Genomic DNA, 15,586 nt, shown 5'->3' with positions numbered 1-15,586 from the left:
CTAAAAGATTGTTTTAAAAGATTATTTGTAAGACCGTATAATTAAAGGGTAGCTCAGTGTCCCACATTTAACAACATGACTCTTCCTCAGTACATTTGGTAATTAGCTAGAAGAATTCCATGCAGGATTGGAGTATTCTAATGGTGTGCTTCAAAAGATTGCACCCCATATTTCAAAAGGAGCATCTAAGAATTTTTCAAGGATAAAGAAAATTTGAAATTTGATTAGGACATTGACCTCACCTGACAATTATTAGAAAATATTACCATATCGAAAGCCTGAAAACAAAACTGGGTCTTTCCAATTGTCACAGGCTAATAACTACTGCTTTTTTCCTCCAGCTCTGATTAAAAGCCAAATCCAGTCTTATAACAATAGCAGCAACAAAAAAAGGAGGGGGAGCTCCTCCCACTCACCTATGTAATAAACATCAAACAATCAGGTTGGCACCAACATTAAGTACAACGGTGTCAGACCCACCATCAGAAATCAATCAAAGACATTTTTCCTTTGTGATTAAAAAGAAAGTTTTTTTATTCACAGCAACTCAGAGAACCAAAGAGGAAAAGCAAGCTTCTAAACAAAAACAAAATTAGTAACAGCAGACCCATTGCCAAGGGCAACATGCACTTGACAGAAGATGCGATGATGACAGATGAGTCCTCATTTCCAGTCTAAATTTTTTGTACAAAATGAATTCTTAATATCTTCAATATTACCAGCCATGCTTCACTCACTTTTGTTCTACAGAATGGAAGGGGGCTGTGTTGGCAGAAGTCAACAGGGTGTAATTTCCTCTATTTTTCCCCCTTGGGACTCCCCCCATTTTACAGTTGACAGTAATTGCTATAGTTTTTCTCACTCTTTCCAATTCTTTTCAGCTCTTCTCTATATTCATGGATCTTTTTTCCTCTCCTCTTCTCTTCTGCTATAAAGTTGCAGTTGTCTAGTTTTAGCCATTTGGACCATGAATTTTTAACTGATTTGAAAATGCTCTTAACCAAAAATCATATTTAATTTAGACATTTCTTTGAAAATTTATGTGTTTTCATATAATTCAAATTAAGTGATTTCATCTTTCAATACTAAAAGTTGTCAGGTAAGGTGGATGAGGTTCATTTTATGAAAGAATTAGATGAGGTCCATTCTATAAATGAACTAGATGAGGTTCATTTTACAAATGAAAAAACAGATACAAAAAGGTTACGTGATTTAAGTAAGGTCACATTAAACACCTAATGTTGGTATAGTCTCTAAAATCGTTTAACTAACTATTTCCAGTTGTATTTTGGACTCTGATTTTAGTTCTCTCATAACTTCATGGGAAAACCAGGTATTAGTTAGCTTCACCTTTTAGATCAGATCAAGAAGAGTATTAACTTATCCAAGATCACACAATAAGTGACAGTCTTGCTGAGTGCAAGTGTAGCCACCTTTGCAGGGAATGTCCTTTATTGTGATGCTGTAATAGGTTGGTTATTTGTAAAAATATACATTCCTACTTTTATATTTGTTACTTTTATTTTTAATTATTTTCTGCTAACTCTAAAATTAATAAACTAATCATTTTGGTAAAGTCTAGCATCTCACTGTATTTTTAAGCTTTATGAATTTAGCAAGAAATGGGCCAGAGATTGTTTCTCAATACCATGTCATGGGATGAACTGAAGTGACTCATGATAACGGGTTTTTACTTGTTGTGAACCAGAGAAAATCAGTTTTATACTTGTCAAAATTTGTGCCTCACACAAGACTTTACAAACTGTATAATGATCAGAAACTAGAGATTTTCAGAGACCTCTCCATAGAAGAAAATTATCAAATGTAGGCCAGATATCAATAATTATTTTAATATTCTATTTATTAAGCTCTTTTCTACAAAAGAATAGATACTCCCTTCTCCTACTTTTTCTTTGCCTGATATGCTTCAGAACGGTTTTTAAAAGGACTAGCTAGAAAACAATATTGAGCCTTCAAGCATACTGTTTGGACAGACTGTAAAGGTAACAAAAGGTGCAATTAACAAAAAGAGACTGCAAACCAATAATGGCAGAGCTATTTATTACTGAATCATCTTTCTCTAATTTTAGAAACTGAAGAAACTTCATTCTCTATTGTCCATATTTTAATGAATGCCTATTATTTTCCCTAACTAGTGCCCTTTTTGACATGCTATTTATACACACAATTTCTGAAAATATATAGAATATGCATAGCAAGCAGAATCTCCGCAAAATGTTTTGTAAGAAGTATTTGGGTCTCTTTTGTCTCAGGAATGTCTTGAGGACAAATATGTAGTTCTGCCCTCATGGGGAAGTTCCAGCCTTCGGTTTCTTTTTATGTAATTTTAATATATTTGATGTTGTATTTTGATTACTCTGTGTACATTTTCTGCTTCTACAATTAATTTGGCTTTTGTAGGACACGCTTACAATACAACACTTCAGTTGGGTGTTGATTTCCTTCTCCTGGCCCTTTTCAGGGTGACTTGTACAAGTCCACTTGAGCTATTACACAAAGAAAGAGCAATTTTGGAAAATTTTCTACATAGAACTACTCACACAGAAATGTTTGTCTAGACTGAAACATAGCCTAAATGACTATTAAGGCAATAGAGAGTTCAGTTTGATATATAGGAAGAATAAACACGGAACACTGGAGCAGATTACTAAAAGGGGCTATAAAGAATTTCCATTTGTGGATAGCTCAATGTACAGTACTTACAAGAAGCTTTTCAGGTTAGAAGCTTAGAGCACACCAGATATTTGACATTTCCTCCACTTGTTTGATATTTTGATTTCTTTATTTCTAGTTTCCTTTACATAGAAAATATAGATCTTAAGACTTATTTTAAGAATATTTTCTTTCTTTTTTTTTCTTTTTTCTTTCTTTTTTATTTTTTTGAGACAGAGTTTCGCAGTTGTTATCCAGGCTGGAGTGCAATGGCGCGATCTCGGCTCACCACAACCTCGGCCTCCTGGGTTCAAGCAATTCTCCTGCCTCAGCCTCCCGAGTAGCTGGGACTACAGGCACGTGCCACCATGCCCAGCTAATTTTTGTATTTTTAGTAGAGACGGGGTTTCACCTTGTTGACCAGGATGGTCTTGATCTCTTGACCTCGTGATCCACCCGCCTTGGCCTCCCAAAGTGCTGGGATTATAGGCGTGAGCCAATGCGCCCAGCCGGATATTTTCTTAAGAATTGCCAATTCTGTGCTCAAACAAAGAACCCCAATTGTCTAGTTGAAGATGCTGCCATTCTTAAAGTCTGCTTGCTAGGCTTCATTTTTGACTTGAAATACCTTACCTTGTAGATGGTCAAACTAGGAATTAGAATAATTATTATTGTAATCAGTGACAGAACTGAGACACAAGAATGTTGGCGATATGTTAAGCATAACTTTAGCCTCCTAACTGGAATACCTGATTTGATTCTAAATGTCACCAATTCTAGTCATAGAAATGAGGCCCCTTAGACTTCTAAGTAAACTCCAACCTACCGACTATTTCCATCTTATCTCTGCTAAGTCACAGCAGTTCATTGCTTTGACATCAAAGCAGGGAAAAGAAATATTGTGTTAAAATACCATGAATGTGCTATTGATCTGTGCTACTGATGTCCTCATCATAACCCAGAAAGCATGACTTACGTATACTTCATCTTTTTGCAAAGACTTCTGTGCCATTTGATATCTTGTGGACAAAGCAACCACTTAGTAAACTGACAACTCTTTAGATATTCTAAATGTTGATCACTTTGCATACTTACACTTTTCCCTAAGTTTAAAGAAAATAGAAGTACCTAGGCATTTTAGTCTTCTATTTGTTTTGAAAAAGAATTTAATAATTGAATATTTTGTTAAATGTGCTATGTATTAAGAAAATATTAAACATAATTTCAAGAAGGTTGTTGGCCTGATGTGCTCAAACTAGGATGTACATATGACATAATGTGGGTTTGACTCCTACACTACATCACATTTAAAAAAGTCTGTCTGATCACTTGATAAGATCAGTCCATGATGGTTAATATGTTTTTACATATTCATTTCATGAAATTTTACTGCTTTTACTTTCGTCAGCATTGAATTAGTCCTTTAAAAGCTTCCCCTCATTAATGTGAAAGGAAATTGAAAAGAAAAGTGAATAGAATGGATTGTGAGATCATTAAAAATTATTCAAAACCAGGAGGAAATGTCCTTCTTGCTTCTAAACAGTCAAAGTAGTTTTGTTACATATTTCATGTCTATATACATTTTTCATCATTATTAAAGCATAAGAAAAATCATTCTCATCATTGTACATATGCTGTGTGTATCAGTCCATTTTCATACTGCTATAAAGAAATACTTGAGACTACATAATTTATAAAGAAAGGGAGGTTTAATGGACTCACAGTTTCACAAGGCTGGGGAGGCCTCACAATCATGGTGGAAGGCAATGGAGGAGCAAAGGCACATCTTACATGGCAGCAGGTAAGAGAGCATGTGCAGTTTTTATAAAACTGCCAGTTCTTGTGAGACTTATTGACTATCATGAAAACTGCACAAGAAAACCTGCCCCCATGATTCAATTATCTCCCACGGGGTTCCTCCCACAACACATGGGGATCATGGGAGCTACAATTCAAGATGAGATTTGGCTGGGGACACAGCCAAACCATATCAACAGTGATACCCAGTTAACATCACAATAACTAAAAAATTTAATGTCTAGAAATAAACAACAAAAAATAGTTGTTGATTCTACTATTATAAGTGAATATGTTTATTGTTTCTCATCTAACTATGTTGCTGTAGGTGGTTGAAAGATCTGTACTGAAATATTCAAGAAGACTCTTTTGTAAATGAAATTTCTGTCCACAAATCAAGAACTAGTTCACTTATTTAAAATCCTTACCTCCAGAAATGCTGAAATCTAAGCTATCTAAAACTAACTGTATCTGAAAAAGAAAATGTAAAAACTTCATTTGAAAATGAAGCTTAAGTCTACCTCCCATTTAGTCAAGATAACTTGGCAAAATTCTAGTCTCTGTTGGCTTTCAAGTGCAACATTTAGATCACCTTTACAGGATGTACTGGTGCTATTTTGTGTAGATTAATGATGGTCTTCAAAAGAATTTAAGTCTAATTGGTGAGGGTAAATAAAAGGATGATCAGTTGAGGTAAATAATGTCAATGCACCTGGCTTCTTGGATATAATAATGAATAAGACAGTGTCCTGGCCCACAGAAAATATGCTGCCTGTTGTGTGGTAATAATACAAATAGATTTAAAGCATACAGAGACAATATTATTGGAAGGTCATTGCTGGGCCTTGTCCTTCTAAAAATAAGTCCCAGTAATACTTTCCAAAATCAATTTCATGATAAAGACTTTTCATTTCTATTTACTGCAGTAGGCAGATGGTTAAATTATAATTTCTTAAATTCATCATGTTGCTTTGTATTAAGCTATAGCTCAATCAAATTTAAGTGAAAGTAACAAATGATAAAATTGTGGAGACTGAATTGGAGAATTGAACTTTACAATTCTCACTGCCATATTAAAGGTTTTAAAAAATCTTGCAGTAAAGGAATAGGTTTAGCCTTCATTAATCCAGTGTTTCTCTAACCTGTTCATTTCTGAAACCCTTTTTTCCTTCTCAAGTAAACTTATATTTAGGCCTCTTGGAGGTCATATTCTAAATTCACCTTAAAAATAGACCAGTTACTTTATATTCTTAGTGCAGACTATCAGTGTCTTACTAAATTTGCCTTTTAAACAATATCTAAGGGGATGAAAAACCCAAGAGCAATGATTAGGCAGTAGAGGTAGTGGAGGTATCAGGACCAAGGTGTTATCTTCACTTCTACAGCTACAGAGTGAACACTATACCTGGTTTTCTAAAATAGGGCATTTAGCTTAGTGGAAGACAGGCTATAGAATGGATTCACAAGCAGGGTCTACGAAGGAGGGCAATATGGATGCCAACAGCATGAGGCAAATGGAGAGGTAACTAGACATTCAAAGTCCAGATGGAGAATAGTTACAGGGAGAAAAGATTTTTCGGTTTTAAAGTCTGACACTTGTGGATCAAAGGTCAAGGTTCTAAAGGACAGAATGACACCAGGTTTAAATTACTATCTCATGGTAACAGTAGACCAGCGACTACTAAAGTGGAGAGGTAGCAGGGTGGGCGGGGCTAAAAGTCAAAAAACTGTTGGGTATTATAATCTCTACCTGGGTGATGAGATCAGTCATACCCCAAACCTCAGTTTCATACAATATACCCATGTGACACACCTGCACATTTACCCCTTCAATCTAAAAGTTGAAATTATTTTTAAAAAATCCATAAAAATGAATGAATGAATGAATCTATATATCTTGTACTCTGAGACTTTCTTTTTCTAATTCCCAAAGCCAACAAAGATAATAAAAGCAGGAGTACATGTAAAAAATATTGGCCATTATTACTATATAGATTATGCTTCAATTTGATCTTTGGTTCCAAAAAGCCTTAATGATACAGACCACCTCTCATTTTACAAAAGAGGAAACCAAACATGGGAGAGGTTAAATGACATGGATAAGGCCACACAGTTACTTGGAGCCAGTGTTGCACACAAAATACATGTCTATAAATTCCATGATCAAAACATTCAAAGTTTTTCTCCAATTCTTTTTTTTTAGCAAAGCCTTTGTCTTCTCAGATTTTCTTCTCTCTCAAGTGACTTTTGATCTGTATGAAAAAAGTTGTTGAAATTATTCTAAAAGAAAATTAAAATGTCATTTCCAAAATCTTGTATGCTTATGGAATGCCATCAATTTATTAAATAAAATATATTTTTAGGAAAATGTCACAAAAGAAAGTAATGGTTGATATCAATAATTATGTTGAGTCATTAGAATACAGTCCCATGGCAAATTTCTCAATTGCATGATAATATAGTTTTGCTGTGTCCCCACCCAAATTTAATCTTGAGTTGTACTCCCGTAATTCCCATGTGTTGTAGGAGGCACCCAGTGGGAGATAATTTGAATCATGGGTGTGTTTTCACCAATACTGTTCTCATGGTAGTGAATAAGTCTCACTAGATCTGACGGTTTTTTCAAGGGTTTCCCTTTTTGCATCTTCCTCATTTTCTCTTGCCACCACCATGTAAGAAATGTCTTTTGCCTCCTGCCATGATTCGGAGGCCTCCTCAGCCATGTGGAACTGTAAGTCCAATTGAACCTCTTTTCTTCCCAGTCTCAGGTATGTCTCTTTTGGCAGCTTGAAAATGGATAAATACAGAAAATTGGTACCAGTAGAGTGGGGCATTGCTGAAAAGATACCTGAAAATATGGAAGTGACTTTGGAACTGGGTAACGGGCAGGGGTTGGAACAGTTTAGAGGGCTCAGAAGAAGATGGGAAAATGTGGGAAAATTTGGAACTTACTAGAGACTCATTGAATGGCTTTGATCAAAAGCCTGATAGTGATATGGACAATAAGGTTGAGGCTGAGGTTGTCTCAGATGGTGTTGAGGAACTTGTTGGGGACTGGAGCAAAGGTGACTCTTGTTATGTTTTAACAAAGATACTGGTGGCATTTTGCCACCTGCCCTAGAGATTTGTGGAACTTTGAACCTGAAAGAGATGATTTAGGCATCTGGTGGAAGAAATTTCTAAGCAGAAAATAATTCAAGAAGTGACTTGGGTGCTGTTAAAGGCATTCAGTTTTACAAGGGAAGCAGAGCATTAAAGTCCAGAAAATGTGCAGCCTGTCAATGTGATAGAGAAGTAAAACTCGTTTTCTGAGAAGAAATTCAAGCTGGCTGCAGACATTTGCATGAACAATGAGGAGCTGAATGTTAATCCCCAAGACAATGGAGAAAATGTCTCCCGGATGTATCAGAGGTCTTCATGGCAGCCCCTCCCATCACAGGCTCATAGACCTAAGAGAAAATGGTTTCATGGGTAGGGCCCAGGGTCCCTGTGCTGTGTACAGCCTAGAGACTTGGTGCCCTGTGTTCCCAGCTGCTTCAGCCGTGGTTGAAAGAGGCCAATGTAGAGCTTGGGCCATGGCTTCAGAGGGTGCAAGTCTCAAGCATTGGCAGCTTCCATGTGGTGTTGAGCCTGTGAGTTCACAGACATCAAGAATTAGGGTTTGGGAAGCTCTGCCTAGATTTCAGAAGGTGTATGGACATGTCTAGTTGCCCAGGCAGAAGTTTGCTGCAGGGGCAGGGCTCTCATGGAGAACCTTTGTTAAGAGGGTGCGGAAGGGAAATTTGGGGTCAGAGACCCCACACAGTCTGTACTGGGATACTACCTAGTGGAGCTGTGAGAAGAGGACCATTATCCTCCAGATCCCAGAATGGTAGATACAACTACAGCTTGCACCATTCACCTGGAAAAGCTGCAAATGCTCAATGCTAGCCCAAAGCAAAGCAGCTGGCAGGGAGCTGTACACTGGAAAGCCACAGGGGTAGAGCTGCTCAACACCATGGGAACCCATCTCTTATATAACATGACCCAGACGTGAGCCATGAAGTCAAAGGAGATCATTTTGAAGCTTTAAAATGTGACTGCCCTATAAGATTTTTGGACTTGGATGGGCCCTATACCCCTTTTTTTTGGCCAATTTATTTCATATGAAATGGCTGTGTTTACCCAATACCTGTGCCTCCATTGTGCCTAGGAAGTAAAGAGCTCGCTTTTGACTTCACAGTCTCATAGGTGGAAGGGTCTTGCCTTGTCTCAGATGAGACTTTGGACTGTGGACTTTTGGGTTAGTGATGAAATGAGTTAAGACTTTGGGGGACTGTTGGGTAGGTTTTGAAATAGGAGTACATGAGATTTGGAGGTGCAAGGTATGGAATAATAAAGGTTGACTGAATCCTCACCCAAATCTCATTTTGAATTTTACTCCCATAATTCCCATGTGTTGTAAGAGGGATCTGGTGGTGGATAATTTAAGTCATGGGGGTGGTTTTTCCCATAGTGTTCTCAAGGTAATGAATAAGTCTCACAAGATCTGATGGTTTTATCAGGGGTTTTTGATTTTGCATCTTCCTTATTTTCTCTTGCTACCACCATGTAAGAAGTGCCTTTCACCTCCCACCATGATTCTGAAGCCTGAACAGCCATGTGGAAATGTAACTTTAATTAAACCTCTTTTTCTTCCTAGTCTTGGGTATGTTTTTATCAGTAGCATAAAAAAGGGCCAATACAAGTGATTATTTATGTTTAATGTTTCAGTGTTACACAGCCTATTATCTTACTCATGGTTTTCTACTTGTCCCATCTACTATCTCTCTTTTCCTGCCTTTTGGGGATGATTGTTCCTTCTTAGAATTCCACTTAATCTCCTCCATCAGTCCATTAGCTTTTAAAGCTATACTTATTTGCTTTATATTTTAATGGTTGTTCTAGGATTACCATACACATCTGCGACTTATCATTGCCTGCATTTAAATATTGCATCATGTATAATGTAAAACTTCCCATTTCTCTTCTATCATCCTTTGTGCTCTTGTTGCCATAATTTTATTTCTACATATGCTCTAAACTTCCTAATATATTGTTGCTATTTTTACTTTAGGCAGTCAACTATCTTTTAAAAAAATGTTTAAAACCAAGAAATCAAAGTCTTTTAAATTTTTTGATATATTTACCACGTCTGGGCTCCGTTAACATTTCTTGAAGTACAGGTCTATTGGCATAAATCTCTAAGATATTGTCCAAAACACATAGTACTTTCATTTTTAAAGAATATTTTCACTGAATATGGAATTCTACGTTAATTGTGTGGGTTTTTTCCATTGTCTCCTGGTTAGAATTATTTCTGATGAGAAGTTAGTAGTAGTTCTTATTTTTGTTTCCCTGTATTTATTTTAATTGACAAATAAAAATTGGATATATTTATCATGTGCAACATGATATTTTGAAACATGTATACACTGTGGAATGTCTAAATAAAACTAACATAAGCAGTAGCTTACATACTTATTTCTTTTTGTGATGAGAACACTTAATGTTTATTCTTCTAGCAATTTCCAAGACTACAATACATTGTTACTAACTATAGTTACCATATTTACAATAGATTCCCTGTATTGAATACGTCTTTTTCTCTGAGATCAATTAAGGTTTTTCTCTTTATTATCAATTTTCAAAAATTTGATTACAATTGGATATAATCGACGTAGTTTTCTTTTTATTTATCCTACACATTATTCATTGAACTTCTTGGATATGTGTGCTTATAGTCTCATAAAATGTGAACAAATTTTGGCCATTATTTCTTTAAATACTTTTTCTGTCTTCTACTCTCTCCTCACCTTCTGGAGTCTGGCTACATGCAGATTTGACTGCCTGATATTGTCCCACAAGTCACTAAGTCTCTGTTTATTATCTTCAAGTTTTTTGTTTGTGCTTACAGTTGGATAATTTCTATTCTATTACTATGTTATTCAAGTTTATTGATTATTTTTCTACAATGTCTAATCTCCTATTAAGCCCATTCAGTGAATTTATTTTAGCTTTTAGATTCTCATCTCTAGAAGTTCCATTATTTTGTCTATTTACAAAATCCATTTTTATCTCATTATGCTCATAGTTTTCTTTAAGTCATTTAATATAGTCATGAAAACTTTCCTTCTGGTCATAGGTCACATTTTCTTGCTCCTTCTACTACACTATGTGTGGGAAGTAATTTGTGATTAGATGCTTCAATTTTTAGATATTGTTAAGTGTCTGGATTTTTATTTCTTTAAAAAGTGTTGCTACTTTACTTTATTTTTTGCTCTTCAGTGAAGTTTTGGGCTTTCAGCCTAATTTTAACACTTTGGTAAGGAAGGTTCTAGGATAACCTTTCATGTAGGGCTTTGTTTAGTAAATCTATTATGTGGTGACCCTTATTTGGTATCTACCAAATGTCCCATGTTTAGAGTCATGTCACTCTAGTTGGTTCAAACTTGAGTGTCTCCCAGCCTATGAGAGCTCTGGGAATTTTTCCACTTTTAGCTGCCAGGTAGTTTTTCTTTCACTGATGTTTTTTGTTGTTGCTATTTGTTTTGCTTTGTTTTGGTTTTGACGGCCTAGTGGATTATCACCCTACACATGAGCAATTAGTAGGGTGATAAAGACTCAAAGTAATACTTTGCAGACTTTTGGAATTTCTTTCTCTTAAGTTCCCTTCTTTCCGTTATTCTATCATACTCTTGTTGCTTCCAGCTTACCAAACTCTAGGCTCTGACTCCTCAACTCAGGGAGACTGTTGTGCTATGCAGTACAGAAATACAGTGCTCTCCAAAAAGTGCCTCGGTTAAAAATCCAGGGCAATAGTAGAGCCTTTCTTTGTTTCCCTTCTTTCAGGGATTATAGTCTTGTGCTGCATTTTATCTGATGTTATTTCTTATGATATTTTTCAGATGCTGGTTGTTTATGACATGGATGCAAATCTGTTACCACTACTCCATCATGCTCAGAAGCATAAGAGAGTCAGACCTGTTTAACATGAGGACTTCTAAACTCATCAAATTATATATAATCCTTACTATAATTTATATTCTTATGCTTGAATCCCAAGAAGATTAATTATATCAAGTCAGAGTAGCTCCTTCCCATCTGGTCTTCTGTGTCTACCGGGTATCTCTGAATCTTGACAAGATCAAAACTGCCATATGGAAAGATGTCTACATGAATCCAGGTCAATATAAGGTCCATTAATGTTTCATATAGGCTAAATTTGATACACAACATTCCTTGGTCTCAAAGTCATGGATAATGAGTTATTTTATAATTGCATGACCTTAAATATCAACTAATCCCCAAAAAGAATATAAGCAAACATTGTAATAATGATACTAATGATATACATATCATTAGCATCATTAAAATGATCATAAGAAACCATATAATATTCATGGTGATGTCATACTAAATTAGCTTAAATTTAATAGCAGTAAAAATTCTAATCACTAATATTTAAAACATAATCAAAATCAATTCACAACTCATTTGAATGATTCCATATAATCAGTATTTTGAAAATTGATGAAAAAGTATTTGAGACTACTTTGAAACATGGACTTTGTATTTTGAAAATTATAAGCTATTTGTCAAGACTTGGAAATAGTATCTAGATTCTTAAAGTAAAATTTGATAGGGAGACTAATACCTATTCTGGATCAAGAAAGATCTTTTATCAAACATAAGGGTCATAAGCATCACACATACATACTTATCTGTATACATTATGCATACACATATTTGTGTACATCTAACTTTATAGCTCTATCTATTATCAGAAGATATAAATGAGGACATTTAGTATCCTTTTATAAGATTTCTATACAGGAGGAATGAGAAAACAATTTATATGAAGAACTCTATTGTGAATATCTTAGACTTTGTGGGCTGGAGAGCCTCTCTCAATCACTCAACTCTGTCACTCTAGTGTGAAAGAGACCATAGAAAATAAGTAAATGAATGATTATGTGTTCCAATCAAACTTTATTTACACAAAAGATTGTAAGCCAGATTGAGCCTGTGAATCATAGTTTGCCAATCTGTGATCTGCAGTATATGATAATTCAAAGTCCTAGAGATACCTAAAGATAGGTGCGTTATCTAGGGTCAGTTTTGAACCAGTAAGACTCTCAAACATGACTATCCATCTCTTGTGCACCTGCCATTCACTCGTTTCATGTTAATCCATTTTTGTGTCTGTTTCCAAATTTATTTTGGTGCCTATCCCTAACTTTGGGTGTTTGTTTAGTCTCCACACACAAAAAGTTTGACCGGGCCTTGCCTCTTTGGCTTTCCTGCTATAAACTGTTTGAGGCAGGACAAGCCAAATATGTTTTTGTCTGCACAGGGCAGTATGGGAACGGGTGGGCATATAAACTCTTTAAGACCATCATTTGATTTCATTGTTCATTATGCAGAATAATAATATTATCCCAACAGTCTCTTTTTCTGCACCTCCCTAAAATAACAAATTGAAGTAGCAAAACGAATTATTTATTAACTGGGCATCTGTGACTATAAACATACAGACCACATAGACTATACAGAAGTCTCAGCTACTACGAGATTGGTTAAGAAAATCTGTCCATCATACACATGAGATATATATATATATGTGTGTGTGTGTGTGTGTGTGTATGTGTGTGTGTATTTTGAGATGGAGTCTCTGTTGCCCATGCTGGAGTGCCGTGTCGTGATCTCGGCTCATTGCAACCTCCACCTTGGGGGTTCAAGCCATTATCCCACCTCAGCCTCTCAATTAGCTGGGATTACAGGCATGTGCCATCATGCCCAGCTAATTTTTGTATTTTTAGTAGAAGTGGAGTTTCACTGTGTTGGCCAGACTGGTCTCAAACTCCTGACCTCAGGTGGTCAGCCCACCTCAGCCTCCCAAAGTACTGGAATTACAGGTGTGAGCCACCACACCCGGCCCATGATGTACAATTTTGAAGTACATTTTCCTAAGGGAGTATGTACCATATTCTAGTTTTTGTTAAAATATATTTTTGAAAGCTTTTAGGAAAATATGCCAACTTAATCCATGAATGATGAAGTTCGTGAAACAATGTAGTATCCACATTAGGATGTTACAAAAATCTAATTGAGAAAACATATATAAGGTCCTTAAACTGTGCATGCATACTGTAGGCATTCAGATGTTAATGCTCTTATTCTCTTGTATCAAACAGGAAAAAAATACCAACTGAACCATTCAATTTATGGAAGGATGTGTATTTTCAGGCGGTATTTCAGTAAGGAATATGTGTTTTATTATTCCATAAACCTAGTTCTGTTGCTCCAGATTAAATAACAACTGAAATTATAAAGGAACCAAGACTCTGCCAATAACCACACATTCCCCTAGAAGGCATTCTATGTAAATATACATTTTAACTCTACAGAACAGATTTGAGACTATGGACAATACTGAAAGACAAGGACACAATAAAGCAGGATTTCCACAGAGCATACAGGGTCACACTTTTATTTAACCTGGAAAAACAGGGCTGCTTAACTATCTGTTGAATTTTAGTAAGTCCTGAAGCCATACTAAAGAAATATGATTAGAAAGAGGACAAGCACTTCTTTAGTAAAGGTTTATAAAAATAAACTTCAGTATAAAGAAGAACCTTGTAAATGTTTGCTCATGACTTTTTCAAAAAGCAAAATAAAATATTTAATAATCTCTTTCATATGGCATAATTTCACTAGTTTTTGCCTTAGGCAAAAGGAAGATTTTTGCCAATAAAATTTCTTTGAGCTTTTTCAAAAGGGAAACCTAAGCTAAAAAGGTATATTTCTTTTAGCAAGAAATAGACCCTTAGACTAAATCTTAACCACATTTTAATAATGTTTTTAAATTGCAAAAAGTGAAAAGAAATAGAAAAAAATCCAGAAAAAATTAAAACAAAATTATGGAAAAAGTAGAATTGGGAATTAGCAATGAATAATTTTTTCTTAAAAAGTAAATAGATTTGTACTTACACTTCATTTTCATATTATTTTGAGAAAATAATAAATTATTTCCTTCAAGTTACCAGGGATTTTATTTTCTCCAAAGAACATCGATGCAACTTTAATCTTAAGTGCTAGCAGTCGCCTCATGCAAGAGTAAGGTAGAGGTCTAATTTGAAACTTGTATTCTTGGATCATGTAGAATTTCTTTATTCTTGTTAAATTCAGTATTTGCCCAAGTTGTTGGTCAATCTAGAAAATGAGTTGTAGCCCTTCACTTTAATTTTTCTATCTTGTATTATGTAATGATATGAAACACTATCCAGAAAACCTCTGTTAATATGGAGTATAATTTGTAATGAGAGATAAATTTTTGTCCATGACAAAAGAACAAATACCTATTATATAAATTACTAGCATAAACAAGAAGGAAGGAAATGAAAGAGAAAAAGAGAAGGAATATAGACTAATAGAGTAGTATATAATATTACATTAGTGGATAACATATTGACATTAATCTTAAACTATTCCATAACTTGATTATAAGTTCTCTTTTGAGATTCTGAATGACAACAACCTTACTTTTGTATTCTTTCTTTTATTTATCATTATGTTTTTGAGAAAGGGTCTTGCTCTGTTACCCAGGCTGGAGTGCAGTGATGTGATCTTGGCTCACTGCAACCTCTGCCTCCCGAATTCAAGGGATTCTTGTGCCTCAGCCTCCTGAGTAGCTGGATTACAGGTACACACTGCCACACCTGGCTAACTTTTGTGTTTTTATTAAAGATGGGGTTTCTCCATGTTAGCCAGGCTGGTTTCGAACTCTTAGCCTCAAGTGATCCACACACTTCGGCCTCCCAAAGTACTGCGGTTACAGGCATGAGCTACCTCACACAGCCAACAACCACCTCTATTTTTGATAATTCCCCTAGGTTAATGTTTTCCAAATCACAGTGACTCATGTACCAAATTCATAATTCTTGCCACATGTCTGAGTCCATTTAGTGTTGCTGTAACAGAATACCAGAGGCTGGGCAATTAATAAAGAAAAAAGCTTTGTTTAGCTCATTACTCTGGTCTCTGGATGGTTCACATTTGGGCAGCTGCATCTGGTGAGAGCCTTAGGCTGCCTCAA

The sequence above is a fragment of the Callithrix jacchus genome, chromosome 15 (genome assembly GCF_049354715.1).
Source record: "Callithrix jacchus isolate 240 chromosome 15, calJac240_pri, whole genome shotgun sequence".
NCBI lineage: Eukaryota > Metazoa > Chordata > Mammalia > Primates > Cebidae > Callithrix > Callithrix jacchus.
This window is presented reverse-complemented; position numbering follows the sequence as displayed.